Raw genomic sequence first — 27,824 nt, forward strand, 5'->3', positions numbered from 1 at the left:
GGGAATCAACTACAGGAAAAAAAAAAAAACTGTAAAAAACACCAATACATGGAGGCTAAAAAGCATGCCACTAAATAACCAAGGATCACTGAAGAAATCAAAGAGGAAATGGAAAACAGAAAACCTAGAGACAAATGGCTATGAAAACAAGACAATCCATAACCTATGGGACATGACAAAAGCAGTTCTAAGAGGCAAGTTTACAGCAATACAATCTTACCTCAGGAAACAAGAAAAATCGCAAATAAACAACCTAACCTTACACTTAAAACAACTAGAGAAAGAACAAACAAAAGCCAAAGTTAGAAGGAAAGAAAGTATAAGGATCAGAGCAGAAATAAGTGAAACAGAGGCAAAGAAAAAAACAGCAAACATCAATGAAACTAAAATCCAGTTCTCTGAGAAAATAAACTAAACTGATAAAACCTTTAGGCAGACACATCAAGAAAGGGAAAGGCCTCAAATCAATACAATTAGAAATAAAAAGCAGAAGTTACAATGGACATCACAGAAATACAAAGGATCATATGGGCTACTACAAGCAACTATATGCCAATAAAATGGACAACCTAGAAGAAATGGACAAATTCTTAGAAAAGTATAACTGTCCAAGAACAAACCAGGATGAAATGAAAAATATAAACAAACCAATCACAAGTACTGAAATTAAAATTATGATTAAAAATCTACCAACAAAAGTTCAGGACCAGATGGCTTCACAGGTGAATTCTATCAAACATCTAGAGACTAGTTAACACTTATTCTCAAACTCTTCTCAAAAATGCAGAGTAAATAATAATCCCAAGCTCATTCTACACAGCCATCATCACTCTGATACCAAAACCAGACAGATACCACAAAAAATCTTTTACAGGCCAATAACACTAATGAACATAGACACAAAAATCCTCAACAAAATACTAGCAAACCGAATCCAACAGTGCATTAAAAGGATTATACACCAGGATCAAGAGAGATTTATTCCAGAGATGCAAAGATTCTTCAATATGTGCAAACCAATCAGTGTGATATACCATATTAACAGACTGAAAAATAAGCATCATCTTAAGAGATGCAGAAAACACTTTTGATCAAATTCAACATCCATTTATGATAAACATTCCAGAAAGTGGGCATGGGGCTAGGGAACTTACTGCAACATAATAAAGGCCATTTATGACAAACCCCTGTCAAACTCCTTTCTCCAGAGGGTGTGATGGTTGGATGGTATGACCAACTCCATGGACATGAGTTTGAGCAAGATCCAGGAGATGGTGAAGGATAGGGAAGCCTGGTGTGCTGCAGTCCATGGAGACGCAGAGAGTCTGACATGACTAAGCGACTGAACAACAATGACAAACCCAGAGCAGACATGATTCTCAAAGGTTAAAAACTGAAAGGATTTCCTCTAAGATCAGAAACAAGACAAGGATGTTCACTCCACCTTTATTCAACATAGTTTTGGAAGACCCAGCCACAGCAATGAGAGCAGAAAAATAAAAAGGAATCTAAATTAAAAAAAGAAATAAAACTGTCCCTGTTCACAGATGAAATGATACTATACATACAAAATCCTAAAGATGCTACCAGAAAACTACTAGAGATCAATGAATCTGGTAAAGCTGCAGGATACAAAAATAATACACAGAAATTCATTGCATTTCTATACATTAACAATGAAAGATCTGAAAGAGAAATTATGAAACAATCCCATTTACCACTGTATCAAAAAGAATAAAATGTCTAGGAATGAACCTAAGGAGGCCAAAGACGTGTACCCAGAAAACTGTAAGATACTGATGAAAGAAATCAAAGATGATACAAACAGGTAGAGAGCTGTACCATGTTCTTGGATTTTAAGAATAAATATTGTCAAAATGACTGTATTACCCATAGTGATCTACCGATTCAATGCAATCTGTATCAAATTACCAATCCATTTTTCATAGAAGTAGAACAAAATATTTTACAATTTGTATTGTCAGCCATGGCAACTGCCATGGGTGCTTACCATCTACCTTTACAAGGATTAAATCATGTGCTGCAGCTGCTGACTTTCAACAACCCTTGAAGGAGTTCAGGGTGGAGAGCAGAAATGAAGCACTCTGTGCCTGGGAACTGGCAGGACAAGTCTTGAGATAGTTTGTACTCTCCATTCATCAAAATCATATTACACTGTCCTTTTCCTCTACCTGTATGGAACAGTTTCTCAGCTATCTGAGGTACTGTCTCCTGAGATGCAGTCCTCATTTTTGCCCCAAATGGAAAAAAAAAAAAAGACACGAAGTGAGTGTTGCGAGAAGTTTTAAGTTGACAGTTATGGTGACGCTGATGAAGGGACCCAGAGTGGACTTCTCTCCTCTGCCTGAACTCTAGAAGGAACTGGATGGAGCCTTGGTAACCAGCAGAGCCCCCTTGCACCTGTACACCTTTTCAGAGTGTAGACAAATTTGGTAAGTCTCTCCTGGTTCTTGGATCTCCTGTATTGGTTGGTGATTCTGAGTTTTATTTGAGGTAGAACAGGTTCATGCCCCCTCCCAGCTGAAAGATATTTTTTGGGGGAGAAGCTGGTTGAAAGATACCAAGGAATACCCACTCAGCTGGAAGATAGGAGAGGGGCTAGATGAAGGATACCAGAATTTGCTCAGCTGTAGAAGACTGAATGGTCTATGCTGGATGGTGAGGTAAGAGGCTGATCTGATGCTTTTACAAGGGACGTCAATCAGGAAGTCAGCCTCTATATAAAACCTCAGCCAGGGTTATATACATACAAAACTTATACTTGCAAGTACCTACTTGATTGGGGAAAGTAATGGCACCCCACTCCAGTACTCTTGCTTGGAAAATCCCATGGACGGAGGAGCCTGTTAGGCTGCAATCCATGGGGTCGCTAAGAGTCGGACACGACTGAGCAACTTCACTTTCACTTTTCACTTTCATGCATTGGAGAAGGAAATGGCAACCCACTCCAGTGTTCTTGCCTGGAGAATCCCAGGGACGGGGGAGCCTGGTGGGCTGCTGTCTATGGGGTCGCACAGAGTCGGACACGACTGAAGTGACTTAGCATAGCATAGCATACTAAAGGAGACCCCAACCTAAAATGACCAAATTGGGATTCTTCTAATATTCTAAAACTGATATTTTTACATACAGTTAGAAAAAGCTGGCTATAAGATCACACAGACTGAATGGAATGCTTACTTTGATTGGTATCTAGAAGCTTCTCTTGAAACTGCATCAGAACAAAAAAAGGCTACTAGCAGTCTGTCACTGACTCTGTCTCTACCTCTAGGTATCCTGTTTTATCTGAATTACTCAGTGAGATGCTGTATCTTTTTTTCTCTTCCAACTCTTCTGCCTCCTGCTGCTCCCCTTTCCCCAGCAAAGGAAGATTAAAACACAAATGAAAAAAAAAAAAAAAAAAACAGTAACAAACTTTTAAAGCAATATTCTGGCTTGACACCTGAGTCATTCTCTTAACCACCAAAATGATCCTTTGCTTAATCCTGCCATTCAGAAGGTTTAGATGAGAATTTGGCTATTCTAGTTTAAAAAAGACAATCTAGGTTAGTCTGAGTTATACACAAACACTTCTTACACTGATTGACCAACTTTTCAGAACCATTAAAAGAAAGATAAGGGGTTATCTATGAAAATTACAAAACTTCAGTTGTGCCAATTAATTACACAATGCCAGTGGAAAGGTAACTGACCCACAACCAGTAGACAAAGTTGGTTTGATTACATGTATGTGTGTGTGTGTGTGTGTGTGTATCCTGAAAGAAAAAGTCCAAATTAGAAGAATCTGATTTTTGCTCCCTGTGCCTTGAAACCAGAGCTCCCAGGATCCCAGAGCTCCCAGGAACACTAATCTATTCTACTCCTGAAACTGAAGTGCAAAAAAAAAAAAAAAAAAAAAAACCCAGGGAATGCAGTCTTCTAAAATCTTTCTTATAAACTAGTGATTTTTATATTGAGATATCTGATTCATGACTAAGTTTAGAAAATGAAGCTAAATTTCTTTTATCTGTCTGAATATGTATCAGTATGTGTCTGTTTTTGGATAGTATTGCTGGGGTTAATTTGTAAGTGAGCTCTAATTTAATTGGCCTGCAGAAAAGTAAGTGATGAAAAAACAATTCTAAATATAAGGAAATTAAGCTAAAAGAATTTCTGCTTTATGGGAACTAGGAAATATTCAATATTAAGTTAGTTGTTGTCCCCTTGCTAAGTCGTGTCTGACTTTTTGTGACCCCCATGGACTGCAGTATGCAAGACTTCCTGTCCTTCACTATTTTGAAAACTCATGTCCATTGAGTCAGTGATGCCATCCAACCATCTAATCCTCTGATGCCCCACTTCTACTCTTGCCTGCAATCTCTCCCAGCATCAGGGTCTTTTCCAATGAGTTGGCTCTTGCATAAGGTGGCTAAAGGATTGGAGCTTCAGCACCGGTCCATCCAATGAATAGTCACAGTTGATTTCCTTTAGGATTGAATGGTTTGATCTCCTTGCTGTCCAAAGGACTCTCAAGAGTCTTCTCCAAGCACCACAGTTTAAAAGCATCAATTCTTTGATGCTTAGCCTTCTTTATAGTCCAACTCTCACATTCACACATGACTACTGGAAAAACCATAGGTTTGACTAGACGGAACTTTGTTGGCAAAGTGATGTCTCTGCTTCTTAATATGTTGTCTAAGTTTGTTATAATTTTCTTCCCAAGGAGCAAGCGTCTTTTAATTTCATGACTGCAGTCAGCATCCACAGAATTCAGTAAAGTTGCAAGATACAAAAGTAACACACACATTTCTTGCATTTGTGCACTAACAATGAAAGATCAGAAAGAGAAATTAAAGCAACAATACCATTTACCATCACATTAAAACTAAACCTATGTAAAGAGGCAAAAGACTTGTACTCCAAAAACTGAGACACCAATGAAAGCCAACAAAGATGACACAAACAGATGGAAAGATATACTATGTTCTTGGATTGGAAGAATCAGTATTGTCATATTACTATACTACCTAGGGCAATCTATAGATTCAGTGTAACCCCTAACAAATTACCAATGGCATTTTTCACAGAACTAGAACAAAAAATGTTTAAATTTGTTTGGAGACACAAAAGATTTGGAAAAGCCAAAGCAATCTGGAGAGCAGAAAAATAAAATGAAATGGAGGCATCAGACTCCCAGACATCAAACTATACTACAAAGTTACAAGATTCAAAACAGTATGGTACCATCACAAAAACGAAAGTATAGATCAACTGAACAGGATACAAACCCGAGAAGTAAACTCATGCACCTATGGTCAATTAGTCTATGACAAAGGAGGCAAGACTATATAATGGAGGAAAGAGTCTCTTCAATAAGTCATGCAGCGAAAACTGGGGCACTATACATAAAAGAATTATATTAGAACATTCTCCAACACCATACACACAAAAAAACCTCAAAATGGATTAAAGACCTAAATGTAAGACTGATACCATAAAACTCTTAGAGGAAAACATAAGCAGAATGCTCTCTGACATAAATCACAGCAATATCTTTTTGTATCCACCTTCTGAGTAATGAAAATATAAACAAACAAAAAAAAATGGGACCTAATTAAACTGAAAAGCTTTTGCACCACATAGGAAGATTACACAAAATAAAAAGACAGCCCACAGAATGGGAGAAAATGTTTGGAAATGAAGTGATCAACAAGGGATTCATCTCCAAGATATACAAACAGCTCATGCAACAGAATATTAAAAAAAATAAAGATAAAAAAATGGGCCGAAGACCTAAATAGACATTTTTCCAAAGAAGATATATAGATGGCCAAAAAGTGCATGAAAACATGCTCAACATCACTAATTATTAAGAGAAATGCAAATCAAAACTATAATAAAGTATCACCACACACCAGTCAGCATAGTGATCATCAAGAAGTCTATACACAATAAATGTGAAAGACTGGAGAAAAGAGTATCCTACTATGCTGTTGTGGGAATGTAAATTGGCAGAACCACTAGAGAGAACAGTATGGAGGGTTCTTAAAAAATATAGAACTATCATGTGACTCAGCAACCCCATTAATGGGCATGTATCTGGACAAAAACATTGTTTCAAATGTACATGCACTCCAATGTTCACTGCAGTGCTGTTTACAATAGCCAAGTCATCAAAGCAAACTGAATGTCCACTGACAGAGGAATGGATAAAGAAGATGTGGTATGTATATACAATGGAATATTATTCAGCCATAAAATAAACAATGAAACAATGCCAAAAAACACAGATGGACCCATGGATAATTACACCAAGTGAAGTAATTCAAATAGAGAAAAACAAATATGATGTCATTTATATGTAGAACTGATGATACAAATAAACTTATCGGCAAAACAGAAACAGACCCACAGACCCCCAACAGACTTCTAATTGCCAAGGTAGGGGGTAAATGTGAAGGGAAGGGATACATTTGAGGAGTTTGAGATTAATGTGTACACAGTGCTATATATAAAACAGATAATCAGCAGGGATCTGCCTTATAGCACAACACACTACTCAGTATTCTGTAACCATCTATATGGGAAAAGAACCTAAGAAAGAATGGATATACATATATGTTTAATGGACTCAGTTGTACACCTGAAATGAACACACCACTGTAAATTAACTATACTAGAATAAAAAATAGAAACTTTTTTTTTTTAAAAGAAGGCTGACCACTATCATCTCTTCTATTAAACATAGTATTGGAAGTCATAGCCACACCAATCAGAAAATGAAAAGGTATCCAAATTGGAGGGAAGAGGTGTAGTTGATATGATTCTACACATCAAGTCCCCTATATATGAAAGAGTTTGAGTTCTGTTCTGAGAGCACATTTGTAAGTCCAATTTTTCGTAAGTCAACAAAATCAGCATTGGTACTCAACTAATACAATCAGCTGTATAGTACTGTAAGGTTTATAACTGTTATACAAATAATACATAAAAAATGAACACAAAAATAAAATATTTTTCATCTTACAGTATACTACCAATGAAAAGGATAGTAGTACAGTTCAACAGCTGATATACAGGGGCTGGCATCCAGTGAACAGGCAAGACTTACTGACTAGAGGAGTGAGAGGAAGTGAGAGTTAAGAGCCGAAGGATTGTCAGAAATAAGAGACAGATGGCCAAGTTGCAATTTCACTCATGCCTGACATTGATATAAAGCTCATTCACATCTTTGAACATACGCAACTTGAAGGTTCATATGCAGGGGACTTACTGTATACAGAAAGCCCGAGAGATGCCACTCAAAAACTACCAGAGCTGATAAATGCATTCAGCAAGGTAGCAGGATACAAGATTAACAGAATCTGGCTGCATTTCTTTAAACTAACAATAAAATATCATAAAGGGAATGTAAAAAAATACTTTTCAAAATCGCACCCCCAAAATAAAGTACCTAGGAATATAGCTAACTAAGGAGGTGAAAGTTTAAGACACTAATAAAGGAAAGTGAGATGATTTAAAGAAATGGAAAGATATTCCATGCACTTTGATTGGAAGTATTCATATTGGTAAAATGCCCACACTACCCAAAGCAATCTATAGATTCAATGTAATCCTCGTTAAATTACATATGACATTTTTCACAGAACTAGAATAAGCTTAAAATTTAATTAGGATTCATAAAAGACCCAGAATTGCCAAAGCAAGCCTTAGGAAAAAAGAACAAAGCAGGGGGCATAACCCTCCCAGACTTCAGATAATATTACAAAGTTTCAGTGATCAAAACAGCATGCTATTGGCATAAAAACAGACAGATCAATGCAACAGAATAGAGCACCCAGGAATAAACCCACACACTGACAGTCAATCTTCAATAAAGGAGAAAAGAATATACAATGGGGCGGTGGGGGGGGGGAGTCTCTTCAGAGGGTAATACTGGAAAAGTTGGACAACAACACAGAAACTAATGAAGTTAGACACACCCTTTCACCATACATAAAAACAAATGCAAAATGGCTTAAAGATTTAAATATAAGAAATGACAGCATAAAACTAGAAAAGATCACAGGAAAACATTTTCTGACATAAATCATGCAAATGTTTTCTTGGGTCAGTCTCCAGAGGGAATAGAAATAACAAAAATAAACAAATGGGACCTATGAAACAAATATTTACACAGCAAAGGAAAACATAAACAAAAAGACAAACTACAGAATGGGAGAAAATATTTAAAAATTATGTGACTGACAAGGGCTTAATTTCCAAAATATAAAAAGCTCATACACCTCAACAACAGAAAAACAAAAATCCAGTTGAAAAATGGACAGAAGACCTAAAGAGACATTTCTCCAAATAAGAAATACAAAATGGCCAAAAGGCACAGGCAAAGATGCTCAACATTGCTATCCATTAGAGAAATGTAAATCAAATTTACAATGGTCACCATTAAAAACTCTCCAAATTTTAATAACAAATGCTGGATGAGATGTGAAGAAAAGGGAACCTTCCTAAACTCTGGCTGGGAATATAAATTGGTATAGCCAGTATGGAAAACAGGATGGAGGTTCCTCAGAAAACTAAAAATATAATTATCATATGATCCAACAATCCCATATACCCAGACAAAACTCTAATCCAAAAAGATACACACATGCACCCCTATGTCACATAGCAAAGTCATGGCAGCAATCCAAACAGTCATCCACAGATGAATGGATAAAAATGTGGTACATATACACAATAGACTACTACTCAGCCATAAACAAGAATGAAATAATGCCATCTGCAACAACATGGATGCAACTAGAGATTATCATACTATGTGAAGCAAGTAGGAGAAAGAAAAATAACACATGGCATCACTTATATCTGGATTCCAAAATATAGAAATGAATCTATCTGTGAAACAGAATCACAGATACAGAACAGACTGGTGGCCATGAGAGGGACAGGGGAGGGATGGAGTGGGAGGTTGAGGGTAGCAGATGTAAGCTTTAATACTGGGAATGGATAAGCAGCAAGGTTCTACTGTGTGGCACAGAGAACTATGTTCAATATCCTATGATAAATCTTTATCCTATGATAAAGAATGTAAAAGAATATTTTTAAAAAATCACATATAATTCAGTCACTTTGCTGTGCAGTAGAAATTAACAGAATATTATGAGTCAAATATAATTCAATTAAATTAAGAGAAATATTCTTTCTCTTGAGAAACTGAACAAAAAAACCTATTAGAACTGATAAATAAATTCAGCAAGGTAGTGAGATACATCAGTATATAGAAATTGGTTGTATTTCTTTAAAATAAAAATGGAATGTCAGAGAAAGCAAATGTACTATCTTATTTAAAATAACATTAAAAAAAAAAAAACAACAACAACAACCAAACTCTACAAATAAAGCTAACCAAGGAGGTGAAAGATTTAAACTCTGAGAATTATAAAACTTATAAAGGAAATTGAAGATAACCAGGGAAATGGAAAGATAACCCATGCTCCTGGATTGGAAGAATTAATACAGTTCAAAAGGTCACAATACCAAAAGCAATCTAAGATTTAACATGATCCCTATCAAATCATCCATGATATTCTTCTCAGAAACAGAATAACCCTCACATTTATATGGAACCACAGAAGACCTAGAATTGCCAAAGCAATCCTGAGGAAAAAGAACAAAGTTGAAGGCATATCCCTTCCAGACTTCAGACAACAGTACAAAGCTACAGTAATCAAAACAGCACAGTAGTGGCACAAAATCAGAATTACTGATCAGTGTTAACAGAATAGTGAGTTCAGAAATGGCAGATTAATCTTTAACAAAAGTGGAAAGAATATACAATGTAGAAAAGACAGTGTCTTTAGCAAGTAGTGTTGGGAAAGCTGGAAAGCATGTAAATTAGTGATGTTAGAACACACCTGCACACCATACATGAAAATAAACATAAGATTTTTATGAAAATAAGAAAAAAAATGAGGAGTTTCATAAAACTCCTCAGAAATAACACAGGGAAAATTCTCTGACATAAATCTTAGCAATATTTTCTTAAGTAAGCCTCCCAAGGCTAAAGAAATAAAAGCAAAATTAATTGTTTCAAGAAGGACATGTGTTCATCTTCTGCCAGACCAGCAAAATTGCACCTAGCTGTAGAACAACCATTGACAACACAATGGAATCCACCAAAAAAGATACCTCACATCCAGGGACAAAAGAGAAGCCACAATACAACAGTATGAGGGGCACAATTACAATAAAATCAAATCCTATACATGCTAGATGGGGGACCACAAACTGGAGAACAGTAATATCAAAGAAGTTCTAGGTGTGAAGATTCTAGGCCCCACATCAGGCTTCCTAGCCTGGGGATCTGGCCAAGGGACTGGGAATCTCCAGGGAATCTGACTTTGAAGGGCAGTGAGATTTGATTATAGAAATTCCACAGGATTGGGGGATATAGACTCTTGGAGGGTACAAACAAAATCTTGTCCACACCAGGACACAGAGAAAAGGAGCAGTGACCCAACAGGAGACTGAGCCAGACCTTACTATAAGTGTTTGAGGGTCTCCTCCAGAGGCATGGGTCAGCAGTGATGCACTATGGGGACAGGGGCACTGGCAACAGCAGTCCTGGGAGATTCGTGAATTCTCCAGGAGGTCACCAATAGCCCTACAATAGAGTCTGTAGACTCCAGGACTGGGTCACCTCATGCCAAACAACTAACAGGAAGAGAGCACAGCCCAACCCATCAGCAGATGACTGGATTAAAGTTTTACTGAGCACAGCCCTGCCCACCAGAGCAAGACCCAGTTTTCCCCACAGCCAGTCTCTCCCATCAAAAAGCTTACATAAGCCTCTTATCCTCTTCCACCAAAGGGAAAACAGAAGAAATAAGAACTACAATCCCAGCAGGCTCCAGAACTAATACCATAATCTCAGAAAACTAACCAAAATGAAAAGAAAAAGAATTATGTCCCAGATGAAGGAACAAGATAAATCCCCAGAAAAACAACCAAATGAAGAGATAAGCAACTACCTAGAAGAATTCAGAATAATTATAGTAAAGATAATCCAGGATCTCAGAAAAAAGAATGGAAAAGATGCCATGAAGAGGCGGACATGACTGAGCGACTTCACTTTCATGCATTGGAGAAGGACATGGCAACCCACTCCAATGTTCTTGCCTGGAGAATCCCAGGGATGGGGGAGCCTGGTGGGCTGCCATTTATGGGGTCACACAGAGTCGGACACGACTGAAGCGACTTAGCAGCAGCAGTAGAAGAACTAAAGAACAAACAGAGATGAACAGTACACTAGAAGGAATGAATAACTGAGGCAGAAGAATGGATAAATGACCTGGAGGACAGAATGGTGGAAATCAATGCCACAAAACAGAATATAGAAAAAATAATGAAAAAAAAATTAATACAGCCTAAGAGACCTCTAGAACAACATTAAATGTCATCAATATTCACATTATAGGGGTCCCAGAAAGGAGAGAAAGAGAAAAAAAAGAGAGCGAGAGAAAGAGAAAGGACCCGAGAAAATATCTGAAGAAATAATAGCTGAAAACTTCCCCACCATGAGAAAGCAAATAGTCAACCCAATCCAGGAAGCACAGAGAGTCCCTGGCAGGATAACCCAAGGAGGAACATACCAAGACACACAATAATCAAACTAATAAAAATTAAAGACAAAGATAAAATATTAACAGCAACAAGGGAAAAAAGACAAATAACATACAAGGGAAAACCCATAAGGTATCAGCTGATTGCTCAACAGAAATTCTACAGGCCAGAAAGGAATGGCAAGTGATGAAAAGGAAGAACCCATAACCACGAATACTCTACCCAGAAATCCTCTCCTTCAGATTTGATGAAGAAATCAAAAGCTTTCCAGACAAGCCAAAGGTCAGAGAATTCGGCACCAAACCAGTTTAACAACAAATGCTAAATGAACTTCTTTAGGCAGGAAACACAGAGGAAAAAAAAAAAAAGCTACAAAAAATAAACACAACTAAGAAAACGGTAATAGGAGTATACATATCAATAATTATCTTAAATGTAAATAGAATAAATGCACCAACCAAGAGACACAGACTGGCTGGGTAGATATAAAAACAAGAACCATATATATGTTGTCTGCAAGAGACCCACCTCACACCTACAGACACTTACTGACTGAAAGTAGGGTGATGGGAAAAGGTATTTCAAACATTTGGAAATCATAATAAAGCTGGAGTAGCAATACTCCTATCAGACAAAATAGACTTTAAAACAAAGCTGTTATAAGAGACAAAGACAGACAATAGATAATGACCAAGTGTTCAATCTAAGATGATGTAACAATTATAGATACATACACACCCAACACAGGAAAAACTCAGTATGTAAGACAAATACTAGTAAAGGGAGAAATTGACAGTAACACAATAATAGTAGGGGACTTTTATACCCCACTTTCATTAACAGACAGATCAACCAGACAGAAAATCAATAAGGAAACACAGGCCTTAAATGATACTTTAGACAAAATGGCCTTAATTGATATTTATGGAGCATTCCATCCAAAAGCAGACTACACATTTTTTTTCAAGTGCACACGGAACATTCTCCAGGATTGACCACATGCTGGGTCACAAGGTGAGCCCTGATAAATTTGAAATCAAAACCATATCAAGCATCTTTTCTCACAACGGCATGAGATTAGAAATAAACTACAAGAAAAAAAAAAACTCTAAGAAACACAAACATGTAGCGCCTAAACAATCTGACACTAAACAACCACTGAGTCACTGAAGAAATAAAAGAATGCCTAGAGACAAAGGAAAGTGAAAGCACAATGGTCCAAACTTCATGGGATGCAGCAAGAACAGTTCTAAAAGGGACGTTTATAACAATAGTCTTACCTGAAGAAACAAGAAAAATCTCCAATAAACAACCTAACCTTACACCTAAAACAACTAGAAAAAGAACAGCAAACCAAACCTAAAGTTAGTAGATGGAAGGAAACCATAAAGATCAGAGCAGAAATAAAGGAAATGGTGACAAAGAAAACAATCACAAAGATCAATGAAACTCAAAGTTGGTTCTTTGAAAACATAAAATTGATAAATCTTTGGCCAGACTCATCAAGAAAAAAGGGAGAGGGCTCAAATCAGTAAAATTAAGAATGAAAAAGAAGTTACAACTGACCCCAGAAATACCAAGGGTCATAAGAGACTACAATGAACAACTGCAGGCCAGTAAAACGGACAACCTGGAAGAAATAGACAAAATTCTCAGAAAGGTACAGTCTCCCTAGACAGAAACCAAGAAGAAAGAAAAATATCAACAGACTAATCACAAGCACTGAAATTGAAATCATGATTAAAAACCTTGCAACAAACAAACGTCCAGGACCTGATGGCTTCACAGGCAAATTTTATCAAACATTTACAGAAGAGTTAATACCTATCCTTCTCAAACTGTTCCAAAAAGTTGCAGAGGGACGAAAATTTCCCAGCTCATTTTAATGAGCTCACCATCTCCCTGAAACCAAAACCAGCCAAAGATAACACATAAAAAGGAAAATTATAGGCCAATATCACCGATGAACATAGATGTAAAAATTCAACAAAATGCTAGCAATTTGTATCCAACAATAAAAAGATCATATACTATGATCAAGTGGGATTCATCCCAGGGATGCAAGGATTTTTTAACATCTGCAAATCAAATCAATGTGATATACCATATCAACAAATTGAAGAATAAAAACAATACCATTCCAATAGATGCAGAAAAAGCTTTGGCAAAAACTCTGCACCCATTTATGATCAAAACTCTGCAGAAAGTGGGTGTAGAGGGTACACAGCTCAACATAATAAAGGCTGATATAGACAAACATACAGCTATCATCATATGCAGTGGTGAAAAGCTGAAAGTGTTTCCTCTAAGATCAGGAACAAGACAAGAATGTCCACTCTCATCACTTTTATTCAACATAGTTTTAGAAGTCCTAGCTGCAGGTATCAGAGAAGAAAAAGGAAAGGGAATCCAAATTAGGAAAGAAAAAGTTAAACTGTCACTGTTTGCAGTTGACATGATACTATACATAAAAATCCTAAAGCTACCAGAAAACTACTAGAACTCAATGAATTTGGTAAAGTTGCAGGTTACAAAGTAAATACACAGAAATCTGCTGCATTTCTATATACTAACCACGAAAGATCAGAAAAAGAAATTCAAAAAGCAATTCCATTTACCATTGCATCATAAAGAATAAAAAATATAGGAATAAACCTATCCAAGACAAAACTATAATATGCTGATGAAGGAAACTGAAGACATAAACAGTTGAAAAGTTTTTGTATTGGACAAATCAATACTGTCAAAATGACTATACTACCTAAGGCAATCCAGATTCAATGTAATCCCTATCAAATTACCAATGGCATTTTTCACAGAACTAGAACAAAAAACCTCCAAATGTGTATGGAGACACAAAAGTCCTGAATAGCCAAAGCAATCTTGAAAAAAGGAGCTGGAAGAATCAGGTTCCCTGACTTCAGATTAAACTACAAAGTGACAGTCATCGAAACAGTATGGTACTGGCCCCAAAACAGAAATATAGATAAATGAAACAGGACAGAAAACTGAGAAATATGCATATACATCTATAGTCAATTAATCTATGACAAAGGGAGGCAAGGTTACACAAAGTTAGAAAGACAGCCTCTTTAACGAATGGTGCTGGGAAAACTGAACAGCTACGTGTAAAAAAAAGAAATTAGGTCATTCTTTAAGTCTATACACAAAAAGGCTCAAAATGGATTAAAGATCTAAATGTGAGACCAAGCACTATAAAACTCTTAGAGGAAAACATAGGTAAAACACTCTCTAACAAAAATCATAGCAATAGATCTTTTTTTGATCCATCACCCAGAATAATGGAAATAAAAGCAAAATTAAACAAATGGTAGCTACTTAAACTCAAAAGCTTTTGCACAGCAAAGGAAACAATAAACAAAATAAAAACACAACCACAGATTGGGAGAAAATACTTGCAAATGATGTGAGTGATAAGGGATTAGTCTCCAAAATTTACAGACAACTTAGTAAAATTAAAACAAACAATCTGTTCTTTTTTGTTTAGAGGACTTGAACAGACATTTCTCCAAAGAGGACATACAGATGGCCAATAGGCACATGAAAAGATGTTCAACACTGCTAGTTATTAGAGAAATGCAAGTCAAAACTATAATGAGGTTTTATAATGGCTATCATCAAGCATCAAGAAATCACAAAGCACAAATGCTGGAGAGAACATGGAGAAGGGAACTCTCTGCACTTTTGGTGGGAATGTAAATTGATACAGCTGCTATGGAGATCAGTATGCTGCTGCCCCTGCTAACTCACTTTAGAAGTGTCCAACTCTGTGAGACCCCATCGACGGCAGCCCACCAGGCTCCTCTGTCGTTGGGATTCTCCAGGCAAGAATACTGGAGTGGGTTGCCATTTCTTTCTCCAACGCATGCATGAATGCTAAGTCACTTCAGTTGTGTTCGACTCTGTGCAACCCCATGGACAGCAGCTCACCAGGCTTCTCTGTCCACAGGATTCTCTAGGCAAGAATACTAGAGTGGGTTGCCATTTCCTTCTCCAGATCAGTGTGGAGGTTCCTTAAAAATAGAGCTACCATATGGCCCTGTAATCCCACTCCTGGGCATATATCCAGAGAAAGACATGGTCCCCAAAGATACATGCACTCCCATGTTCACTGCAGCACTGTTTATAATAGTCAAGACATGGAAGCAACCTAAATGTCCACTGACAGAGGACTGGGTGAAGAAGATGTGGTACATATATATAATGGAATATTACTCAGCCATTAAAAAGAATGAAATAAGATGCTTTGCAGCAACATGTATGGACCCAGAGAGAGTCATACTGAGTGCAGTCAGACAGAGGATAAATATCACATGACATCCTTATATGTGGAATCTAAAAAGAAATGATAGAAATGAAGTTACTTACAAAACAGAAAGAGACTCACAGAAAATGAACTTATGGTTGCCAGGGGAAAGGGTTAGTTAGGGACTCTGGAAGGTCAAGTACATACTGCTATATTTGCTATATTTAAAATGGATAACCAACAAAGATCTATTGTATAGCACATGGAATTCTGCTAAATGTTATGTGGCAGTATGGATGGGAGGGGAGTTTTGGGGAGAATGGATATGTGTATATTTATTCACTGTTCACCTGAAACCATAACATTGTTAACTGGCTATACCCTAATAGAAGACGTTTTTGGTGTTGAAAAGAAATAAAAATAAAAGAGCAAAATTAAACAGATGGGATTTAATCAAATTTGTAAAACCTTTAGCATAGCAAACGAATCCATAAACAAAATTAAAGAGAACATATTGACAGAGACAAAAAATTTGCAAATGGTATGACTGACAAGGGCTCTATTTCCAAAATATATGAACATCTCGTACAACTGAATAACAAAAAAAACAAACCGATCGAAAAATGGGTAGAAGATATGAGTCATTTTTCCAAAGACAGACAGATGGTCAACAGGCAACATCACTAACTCTTCAGTTCAGTTCAGTTCAGTTCAGTCACTCAGTCATGTCCGACTCTTTGCAATCCCATGACTTGCAGCACGCCAGGCCTGCCTGTCCATCACCAACTCTCGGAGTTCACTCAAACTCATGTCCATCTAGTCCGTGATACCATCCAGCCATCTCACCCTCTGTCGTCCCCTTTTCCTCCTGCCCCCGATCCCTCCCAGCATCAGAGTCTTTTCCAATGAGTCAACTCTTTGCATGAGGTGGCCAAAGTACTGGAGTTTCAGCCTCAGCATCAGTCCCTCCAATGAACACCCAGGACTCATCTCCCTTAGAATGGACTGGTTGGATCTCCTTGCAGTCCAAGGGACTCTCAAGAGTCTTCTCCAACACCACAGTTCAAAAGCATCAATTCTTCGGCGCTCAGCTTTCTTCACAGTCCAACTCTCACATCCATACATGACCACTGGAAAAACCATAGCCTTGACTAGATGGACCTTTGTTGGCAAAGTAATGTCTCTGCTTTTGAATATGCTATCTAGGTTGGTCAAAACTTTTCTTCCAAGGAGCACTAACTCTTAGAGAAATGCAAATCAAAATACAGTGTGGTATCACTTCATATGGCCATCAGCAGTAAGTCTACAAACAGTAAATGTTGGCGAGTATGTGGAGAAAAGGGAACCTTCTACACAGCTAGTGGGAATGTAAACTGGTGCAGCCACTATGGGAAAAAATATGGAGGTTCCTTAAAAAACTGAAAATAGAACAACCACATGATCCAATAATCCTACTCCTGGTTATATATCCAATTAACAATAATCATACCTTGGATAAACCTCACTGGCTACAACAGTGCCACTGCACAAAGCTTGGGTACATATCCAGAAAGACATAAACTCTAATTCAAAAAGATACATATCTAACAATGTTCACAGCACTACTATTCACAAAAACTAAGGCACTGTAGAAACAATCCACGTTCTCAGAAATAAACCACTGACTTAAGAAGCTGTGGTATATATTTACAATGGAATATTACTCAGACATAAAGAGGAATGAAATATTGCCATGTGAAGCAACATAGATGGATCTAATGAATACTTAGTTAAGTGAATCAGAGAAAGACTAATACAAGATACTAACTGTAAGTGGAATCTAAGAAATAATAGACATGAATCTATATATACAAAACAGAAGCAGATTCATGTAACAAAGTTACTAAAAGGGAACATTGTTGGGAGTGATAAACTAGGAGTACGGGATTAACAGATACAAAACACTACACATAAAATAGATAAGCAACAAGGATTTACTATTTAGCAGAAGAACTCTGCTCAATATTCTGAAATATTCTTTGCTCAATGTTCAGATTCAACAAACACCTGAAACTTAACAATATTTTAAATCAACATATTAAAAAAAAAGTTAAAAAAATTGTATCATGCTCTGTACTGCCATTCCATACAAATGGAATTTAAAGAGAGCCAAAGAGTTCTAAGCAAAACAAAAACAGTTCTAAGAGGGACGTTTATAGCAATACAATCTTACCCCTGGATATAAGAAAAATCTCAAACTCACTGCCATATGACAAAATAGAGTTTAAAATAAAGTCTATTACAAAAGACAAAGAAGGATGGTACATAATGATAAAGGGATCAATCCAAGAAGGTATATCATTAATATAAATGTCCTGAACATAGGACCACCTCAATATATAAGGCAAATATTAACAGCCATAAAAGAAGACATCAACAGTAATACAATAGTAGCGGACTTTAACAGCCCACTTTCATCAATGGAAAGATCATCCAGACAGAAAATCAACAGAGAAACACAGGCCTTAAATGACATATTATTCCTGATGGCCTTAACTGATACTTATAGACCATTCCATTCAAAAGCAGCAAATATATATGCTTCTCAAGGGCACATGCAATGCTTTCCAGGATTGATATCTTGGACCAAAAAGCAAGACTCAGTAAATTTATGAAACTTGAAACCATACCAAGTATCTTTTCCAACCACAATGCTATGAGGTCAGAAATCAAGTACAGGAAAAACTATAAAAAACAAACACATGGAGGCTAAACAGTATGCTATTAAATAACTAATGGGTCACTGAAGAAATAAAAAAGAAGCAATCAAAAAATGCCTAGAGACAAATAAAAACAAAAATGATGATCCAAAAACCTATGGGATGCAGCAAAAGCAGTCCTAAGAGGGAAGTTTATAGCAATCCAATCTTACTTCCAGAAACAAGAAAAAGTCTCAAATTCACAACCTAGCCTTATACTTAAAGCAACTAGAGAAAGAAAAAATAAAACTGAAAGAGGGGAAAAGAAATCATAAAGATCAGAGCAGAAATGAATGAAATAGAGATGAAGAAAACAGCAAAGATCAATGAAACTAAAGCCTGGTTCTTTGAAAAGTTAACTAAATTGATAAATCTTTAGCCAGACTCATCAAGAAAAAAGGTGAAAGGGCTCAAATCAATAATAAAAGAAATGAAAAAGAACAAGTTACAACAGACACAATAAAAATACAAAGGATCATAAAAGACTACTACAAGCAACTATATACCAATAAAACAGACATTCTAGAAGAAACGGAATAATACTTAGGTATAATTTTCCAAAATTGAGCAGGAAGAAACAAAATATAAACAGACTTCACAAGTATTGAAACTGTGATTAAAAATCTCCCAACAAACAAAGGTCCAGGACCTGAAGGCTTCACAGGCTAATTCTATCAAACATTTAGAGAAGAGTTAACACCCACTCTTTTGAAATTATTCCCAAAAATTGCAGAGGAAGGAACACTCCCAAACTCATTCTATGAGCCCATCATCAACCTGATACCAAAATCAGACGATATCACAAAAAAAGAAAATTACAGGTCAATGTCACTGATGAATACAGACGCAAAAATCCTCAACATAATACCAGCAATCTGAACTTTATAGTATATTAAAAGGATCATACATCATGATCAAGTGGTATTTATTTCAAGGATATAAGGTTTTATCAATATCTACAAATCAGTGTGATATATCACATTAACAAACTGAAGAAAAAAAATATATGATCATCTCAATAGATGCAGAAAAAGCTTTTGAAGAAAACTTAAACACCCATTTATAAAAAAACAAAAAACAAAACTCTAGAAAGTAGGCACAGAAGGAACCTACCTCAGCATATAGGAAATACATGACAAACCCACAGCTAACATCATACTCAACAGTAAAAAGCTGAAAGCATTTCCTCGAAGATCAGAAACAAGTCAAGGATATGCACTCTCACCACTGTAATTCAACATAGTTTATGAAGTCCTGCTGCAGCAATCAGAGAAGAAAAAAAGTTAACAGGGATCTCAATTGGAAATAAGAAGTAAAATTATCACTGATTGCAGATGACACGATACACAGAAAATCCTAAAAATGCTACTGGAAAACTACTAGAGCTCACCAATGAATTCAGTATTCAAGTTTCAGGATACAAAATGAATACACTGAAATCTGTTGCCTTTCTATAGGCTAACAATGAAAGACTGGAAAGAGAAATTAAGTAAGCAATCCAATTTAACATCAGTATATATATGGAATTTAGAAAGATGATAACAATAACCCTGTGTACGAGACAGCAAAAGAGACACTGGTGTATGGAACAGTCTTATGGACTCTGTGGGAGAGGGAGAGGGTGGGAAGATTTGGGAGAATGGCATTGAAACATGTAAAATATCATGTATGAAACGAGATGCCAGTCCAGGTTCAATGCACGATACTGGATGCTTGGGGCTAGTGCACTGGGACGACCCAGAGAGATGGTATGGGGAGGGAGGAGGGAGGAGGGTTCAGGATGGGGAGCACATGTATACCTGTGATGGATTCATTTTGATATTTGGCAAAACTAATTATGTAAAGTTTAAAAATAAAATAAAAAAAATAAAAATAAAAACAGTATGGGACTGACACAGGAATAGAAATATAGATCAATGGAACAGGACAGAATGTCCAGAGATAAACCCACACACTTATGTTCAGGTAATTATGACAAGGGCTTCCCACACAGTGCAGTGGTAAAGAATACAGCTGTCAATGCAGGAGATGCCAGAGTCATGGGTTTGATCCCTGGGTCAAGAATATGGCCTGGAATAGCAAATGGCAACCCTCTCCAGTAATCTTGCCTTGAAAATTACATGGACAGAGGAGTCTGGCAGGCTACATTCCATGGTGTTGCAAAGACTTGGACACGACTAAGCACACATACACACACTCTATGATAAAGGAGGCAAGAATATACAATGGAGAAAAGACAGTGGTTCCCGGAAAACTGGACAGCTACATGTAGAAGAATGAAATTAGAATACTCCCTGACACCACACAGAAAAATAAGCTCAAAATGGATTAAAGACCTAAATATAAGGCCAGATACTATAAAACTCTTAAGGGAAAACACAGGCAGAACACTGACACAAATCACAGCAAGATCTTTTCTAACCCACCTCGTAATGAAAACAAAAAGAAAATAAACAAATGAAACCTAATGAAACTCAGAAGCTTTTGCAGAGCAAAGGAAAAACCATAAACAAAATGAAAAGACAATCTACAGAATGGGAGAAAATATTTGAAAATGATGAGATCGACAAGGGCTTAATTTCCAAAATACAACAACTCGAACAACTCAGTAACACAAAATCAACAACCCAATTGAAAAAGGGACATAACACCTAAATAGGTATTTCTCCAGAGAAGAAATACAGACATCCAATAAGCACATGAAAAGATGCTCAACACTGCTAGTTACTAGAGAAGTGCAGATTAAAACTACAATGAGGTACCACTTCACACCAAAATCGCCACTGCTAAAAACTCCATATAAATAACAAATGCAGGAGGAGATGTGGAGAAAAGGGGACCTTTCTACTCTATTGCTGGGAATATAAGTTGGTAGAGCCACTATGGAAAACAGAATGGAAGTTCCTCAAAAAACTAAAGATAGAATTACCATGTGATCCAGCAAAATGCAAATTCAAAAAGATACTTGCATGTTTATGTTCACAGCAGCATTACTTACAATAGCCCAGTCATGGAAACAACCTAAATGACCTTCCACAGATGAACGAATAAAAATGTGGTAGTTCCAGTTTAAGGTGGCAGAATAGAAGGATGGGTGCTCATCTTCTCCTGTGAGAACACCAAAATCACAACTAGCTATTGAACAACCATTGAAAGGAGGATAATGGAACCCATCAAAAGATATCCCACATCCACAAAGCTGCTGCTGCAGAGAGACAGTAGGAGGGGCGCAATCACAATAAAATAAAATCCAATGACCACCAGGTGGGTGATCCACAAACTGGAGAATAATACCAAAGAAGTTTTCCCATTGTTGTACAGGTTCTGAACCCCACATCAGGGTTCCCGGCCTGGGGAATCTGACCTTGAAGGCCAGCGGGATTTGATTACAGGACTTACACAGGACTAGGGGAAACAGGGACTCCAGTCTTGGAGGGCACAAAAACAAAATCTTGCCTGCACCAGAAACCAGAGGAAAGGAGCAGTGACTCCACAGGATACTGACCAAAACCCCTGCTAGTTGTGGAGGGTCTCCTGTGGAGGTTTGGGTTGGCAGGGGCTCATCACTGGGACTGGAGCACTGGCAGTAGTAGTCATGAAAGGCTCCCCTTGGTGTAAGCCCTCCTGGGGGTCACCATTAACCCTACTACAGAGCCCTTCACAGATTACTGGCTTGTTGTGGCAAAGCGGCTTGTGTAACTCAATGAAGCTATGAGCCATGCCATGTAGGGCCACCCAAGACAGATGGGTCACAGTAGAGAGTCCTGACAAAACATGATCCACTGGAGGAGGGAATGGCAAATAATCCCAGTATACTTGCCATGAGAACCTCCTGAACTGTATAAAAAGACAAAAAGATACGACACTAAAGGATTAGTCCTCCAGGCCAGAAGGTGTCCACTATGCTACTAGGAAAGAGCAGAGGACATCTACTAATAGCCCCAGAAAGAATGAAGTGGCTTGGCCAAAGTGGAAATGATGCTCAGTTGTGGATTTGTCTGGTGATGAAAGTAAAATGTGATGCTGCAAAGAACAGTATGGCATAGGAACCTGGAATATTAGGTCCATGAATCAAGGTAAATTGGACATGGTCAAGCAGGAGATGGCTAGAGTAAACATAGACATCTTAGGAATCCATGAACTAAAGTGGACGGGAATGGACGAAGTTAATTCAGAAGACCATTATATCTACTACTTTGGGCAAGAATCCCTTAGAAGAAATGGAGCAGTCCTCATAATCAACAAAACAATCTGAAATGCCGTCCTTGGGTGCAACCTCAAAAACCACAGAATGATCTGGGTTTGTTTCCAAGGCAAGCCATTCAACATCATAGTAATTCAAGTCTATGCCCCTACCACCATCACTGACTCAATGGACGTGGGTCTGGGTGAACTCCGGGAGTTGGTGATGGACAGGGAGGCCTGTCGTGCTGCAATTCATGGGGTCGTGAAGAGTCGGACACGACTGAGACTGAACTGAACTGAGCCAAGTACGACTTAAATTCCCTATGAATAAGCAGTCGAGGTAATGAATAGATTTAAGGTCAGTTCCTTGAAGACCTAGAAGATCTCCTAGAACTAACACCAAAAAAATATGTTCTTTTCATCACTGGGGATTGGAATGCAAAAACAGGAAGTCAAGATACCAGGAATAACAGGCAAGTTTGGTCTTGGAGCACAAAAAGAAGCAGGGCAAAGGCTAACTGAATTCTGCCAAGAGAATGCACTGGTCATAGCAAACATCCTTTTGAAACAATACAAGAGATGACTTTACAAATGGACATTACCAAAGGGTCAATACCGAAATCAAATTGATTACATTCTTTGTAGCCAAAGATGGAGAAGTTCTTTAGAGTCAGCAAAATCAAGACCTGGAGCTGACTGTGGCTCAGATCAGCTTCTCAAAGCAAAATTCAGGCTTAAACTATAAAGTGGGGAAAAGCACCAGGCTAGCCAGGTATGAGAAACGCTGGACTGGAAGAAACACAAGCTGGAATCAAGATTGCCAGGAGAAATATCAATAACCTCAGATATGCAGATGACACCACCCTTATGGCAGAAAGTGAAGAGGAACTAAAAAGCCTCTCGATGAAAGTGAAAGTGGAGAGTGAAAAAGTTGGCTTAAAGCATTCAGAAAACGAAGATCATGGCAACTGGTCCCATCACTTCATGGGAAATAGATGGGGAAACAGTGGAAACAGTATCAGACTTTATTTTTTTGGGCTCCAAAATCACTGCAGATGGTGACTGCAGCCATGAAATTAAAAGACGCTTACTCCTTGGAAGGACAGTTATGACCAACCTAGACAGCATATTCAAAAGCAGAGATATTACTTTGCCAACAAAGGTCTGTCTAATCAAGGCTATGGTTTTTCCTGTGGTCATGTATGGATGTGAGAGTTGGACTGTGAAGAAGGCTGAGCGCTGAAGAATTGATGCTTTTGAACTGTGGTGCTGGAGAAGACTCTTGAGAGTCCCTTGGACTGCAAGGAGATCCAACCAGTCCATTCTGAAGGAGATCAGCCCTGGGATTTCTTTGGAGGGAATGATGCTGAAGCTGAAACTCCAGTACTTTGGCCACCTCATGCGAAGAGTTGATTCATTGGAAAAGACTCTGATGCTGAGAGGGATTGGGGGCAGGAGGAAAAGGGGATGACAGAGGATGAGATGGCTGGATGGCATCACTGACTTGATGGACGTGGGTCTGGGTGAACTCCAGGAGTTGGTGATGGACAGGGAGGCCTGGCGTGCTGCGATTCATGGGGTTGTGAAGAGTCGGACACGACTGAGACTGAACTGAACTGAGCCAGGTACGACTTGAATTCCCTATGAATATGCAATCGAGGTAATGAATAGATTTAAGGGATTAGATCCAGTAAACAGCATGCCTGAAGAACTATGGACAGAGGTCTGTAATACAGTTCAGAAGGCAGTGAACAAACCCACCCCAACAAGAAGGCAAAGTGGTTATCTAAAGAGGAAAAGCGAAAAGCAAGGGAGAAAGGGAAAGGTAGACTCAGCTCAACGCAGAGTTCTAGAGAATAGCAAGGAGAGACAAGAAGGCCTTCTTCAATGAATGATGCAAAGAAATACAGGAAAACAACAGAAGGGGAAAGACTAGAGCTTCAGGAAAACTGGAAATATCAAGGGAACAATTCATCCAAAGATGGGCACAAATAAAGGACAGAAACAAGAGCGACCTAGTAGAAGCCAAAGAGATTAAATGAAGCCAGAAGCATACATAAAGAACTGTACAAAAATTAACCAGATAATCATTATGGTATGGTTAATCACCCAGAGCCAGACATTCTGGAGTGTGAAGTCAAGTGGGCCTTAAAAAGCACTGCTGTCAATAAAGTTAGTAATGGATGTGATGGAATTCCAGTAGAGCTATTTAAAAACCCCAAAGATATGCTATCAAAGTGCTGCACTCAACATGTCCACAAATCTGGAAGACCTAGCAGTGACTACAGGACTGGAAAAGGTCAATCCTCATCCCAATCCCAAGAAGGACAGTACTAAAGAATGTTCAAACCACTGGACAATTGCACTCATTTCCCACGCTACTAAAGTAAAGCAAAGTCAAATTGCTCATTCATGTCTGACTCTTCACAACCTCATGGACTGTATAGCCTGCCAGGCTCTTCTGTCCATAGGATTTTCAAGGCAAGAATACTGGAGTGGGTTGCCATTTAAGATCATGCTTAAAATTTTGCATGGTATGCTTCTGCATTACATGAACCAAGAACTTCCAGATATCCAAGCTGGGTTTAGAAAAGGCAGAGGAACCAGAGATCAAATTGCCAACATTTGCTGGATCACAGAGAAAACAAAGGAATTCCTAGAAAAACATCTACCTATTCCATTAACTATGCTAAAGCCTTGCACTGTGTGGATCATAAAAAACTGGAAAAATCTTAAAGAGATGGGAATACTAGACCTCTTACCTGTCTCCTGAGAAACATGTATGCAAGTCAAGAAGCATCAGTTAGAACCCTGTATGGAACAACTGGCTAGTTCAGGATTGAGAAAGGAGTATGACAAGGCTGTCTGTTGTCACCCTGTTTATTTAACTTATACACAGAGCACATCATGAAAGATGCCAGGCTGGATGAGTTACAACAGGAGAAACATCAACAACCTCATGTATGCAGATGATACCACTCTAACGGCAGAAAGCAAAGAGGAACTAAAGAACCTCTCGATGAGGGTGAAGGAGGAGAGTGAAAAAGCCAGCTTAAAAGTAAATACTGAAAAAACTAAGATCATGGCATTCGGCCGCATCACTTCATGGCAAATAGAAGAGGAAAAGATGGAAGAAGTAACAGACGTCTTCTTCTTGGGCTCTAAAATCACCGTGGATGGGGACCGTGGTCATGAAATCAGAAGACAAATGCCTCTTGGCATGAAAGGCATGACAAGCCTAGATAGTGTGTTGAAAAGCAAAGACATCACTCTGCTGACAAAGGTCCATATAGTTAAGGTTATGGTCTTTCCAATGATCACGTATGATTGTGAGAGTTGGACCACAGAGAAGGCAGAGTGCAGAAGAATTGATGCCTTTGAACTGTGGTGCTGGAGAAGACTCTTTAGAGTCCCTTGGACAGCAAGAAGATCAAACCAGTCTGTCTTAAAGGAAATCAACCCTGAATATTCATTGGAAGGACTGATGCTGAAGCTACAATATTTTGGTCACCTGATGTGAACAGTCGACTCACTGGAAAAGACCCTGGATGCTGGGAAAGATTGAGGGCAGAAGAAGGTGTCAGAGAATGAGATGGCTGGATGGCACCACTGATGCAATGGACATGAACTTGGGCAAACTCTGGGAGATGGTGTGGGACACGGAGGCCTGGCCCGCTGCAGTTCATGGGGTGGCAAAGAGTCAGAACTGGGCAACTGAACAACAGCAAAAACAGAGCCCTTAGACCCCAGGGCTGGGTATCCTCAGGCCAAACAACTAACAGGGAGGGAGCACAACCCCACCCATTAGCAAATAATTGGATTAAAGATTTACTGAGCAAGACCCTGCCCACCAGAGCAAGACAGAAGAACCAGAGTTCACTGGGGCTAGAACAAAAACCACATTAAAGAAAGTTAATCAGGATGAAAAAGCAGAAAGTTATGTCCCAGAGGAAGGGACAAGATAAAACCCCCCAAAAACAACTAAATGAAGTGGAGATAGGCAACCTTCCTGAAAAAGAATTCAAGACTCTCATTTAGATTTGATGGAGAAATCAAGCTTTCCAGACAAGTAAAGAGAATTCAGCACCACCAAACCAGCTTTACAATAAACGTTAAAGGAACTTTCTAGGCAGTAAACAGAAGAGAAGGAAAAGACCTACAGAAAATAAACCCAAAACAATTAAGAAAATGGTAATAGGATCATACATATCAATAATTACCTCAAAGGTAAATGGATTAAATGTATCAAACAAAAGACATACACTGGCTGGGTAGATGAAAATATGTGCATGTATGCATTTTCCCTTATCACATCACTCTGCTTGACCCCCCCCCCTCCAAACTGTATGTAATTATTTTATTGTTAGACTAATCATGTTCCCATTATGGCTTGCAATTGTAATTATCTTTTATTGTCTGGCTACTGACTGTGAAAACTGATCAAAATATTTTACTGTTGTGATTATGTAACTATTACTCACTCAATACCACTGTATCATGATTGGTCAACAGAAAATATAATAGAATTCTGCATCACCAAGACTACCATTTAATAGAAAAACCTGTAAAAAGATGTGGTACATATATATATACAGAACAGAATACTACTCATCCACAAAAAAAGAACAAGACAGGGCTTCCCTGGTCTGGGAACTACTGGACAAGTGGTTAAGAATCTGCCTTGCAATGCAAGGGACACTGGTTTGACCCCTGGTACAGAAGGGTCCCCTGTGCTGGGGAGCTGCTGAGCCCGTGCGGAACAATAATGAGCCAGCACTCTGGAGCCTGCAAGCTACAACTACTGAAGCCTGAGCACCTGGACCCTGTGCTCTGTAACAAGAGAAGCCACCTCAATGAGAAGGCTGCACACTACAATGCAAAGTAGCCCCTGCTCAGCACAACTGAAGAAAGCCTGCATGTAGCAATGAAGACCCACCACAGTCAAAAAATTAAATAATCTTTGGGGAAAAAAAGAATGAAATAATGCTACTTGCAGCAACATGAATGGA

The 27,824-nt window shown here is 38.2% G+C and overlaps 1 protein-coding gene across 4 annotated transcripts in view; it reads right to left on the reverse strand.

The window, feature by feature from the left end:
* The window catches only part of NUDT6 (nudix hydrolase 6), a 77,943-nt gene that overhangs the window by 36,183 nt on the left and 13,936 nt on the right, over positions 1-27,824 (reverse strand). The gene's annotated exons all lie outside the window — the stretch shown is intronic.

Source organism: Bos indicus x Bos taurus, chromosome 17 (genome assembly GCF_003369695.1).
Source record: "Bos indicus x Bos taurus breed Angus x Brahman F1 hybrid chromosome 17, Bos_hybrid_MaternalHap_v2.0, whole genome shotgun sequence".
Taxonomy (NCBI): Eukaryota; Metazoa; Chordata; class Mammalia; order Artiodactyla; family Bovidae; genus Bos; species Bos indicus x Bos taurus.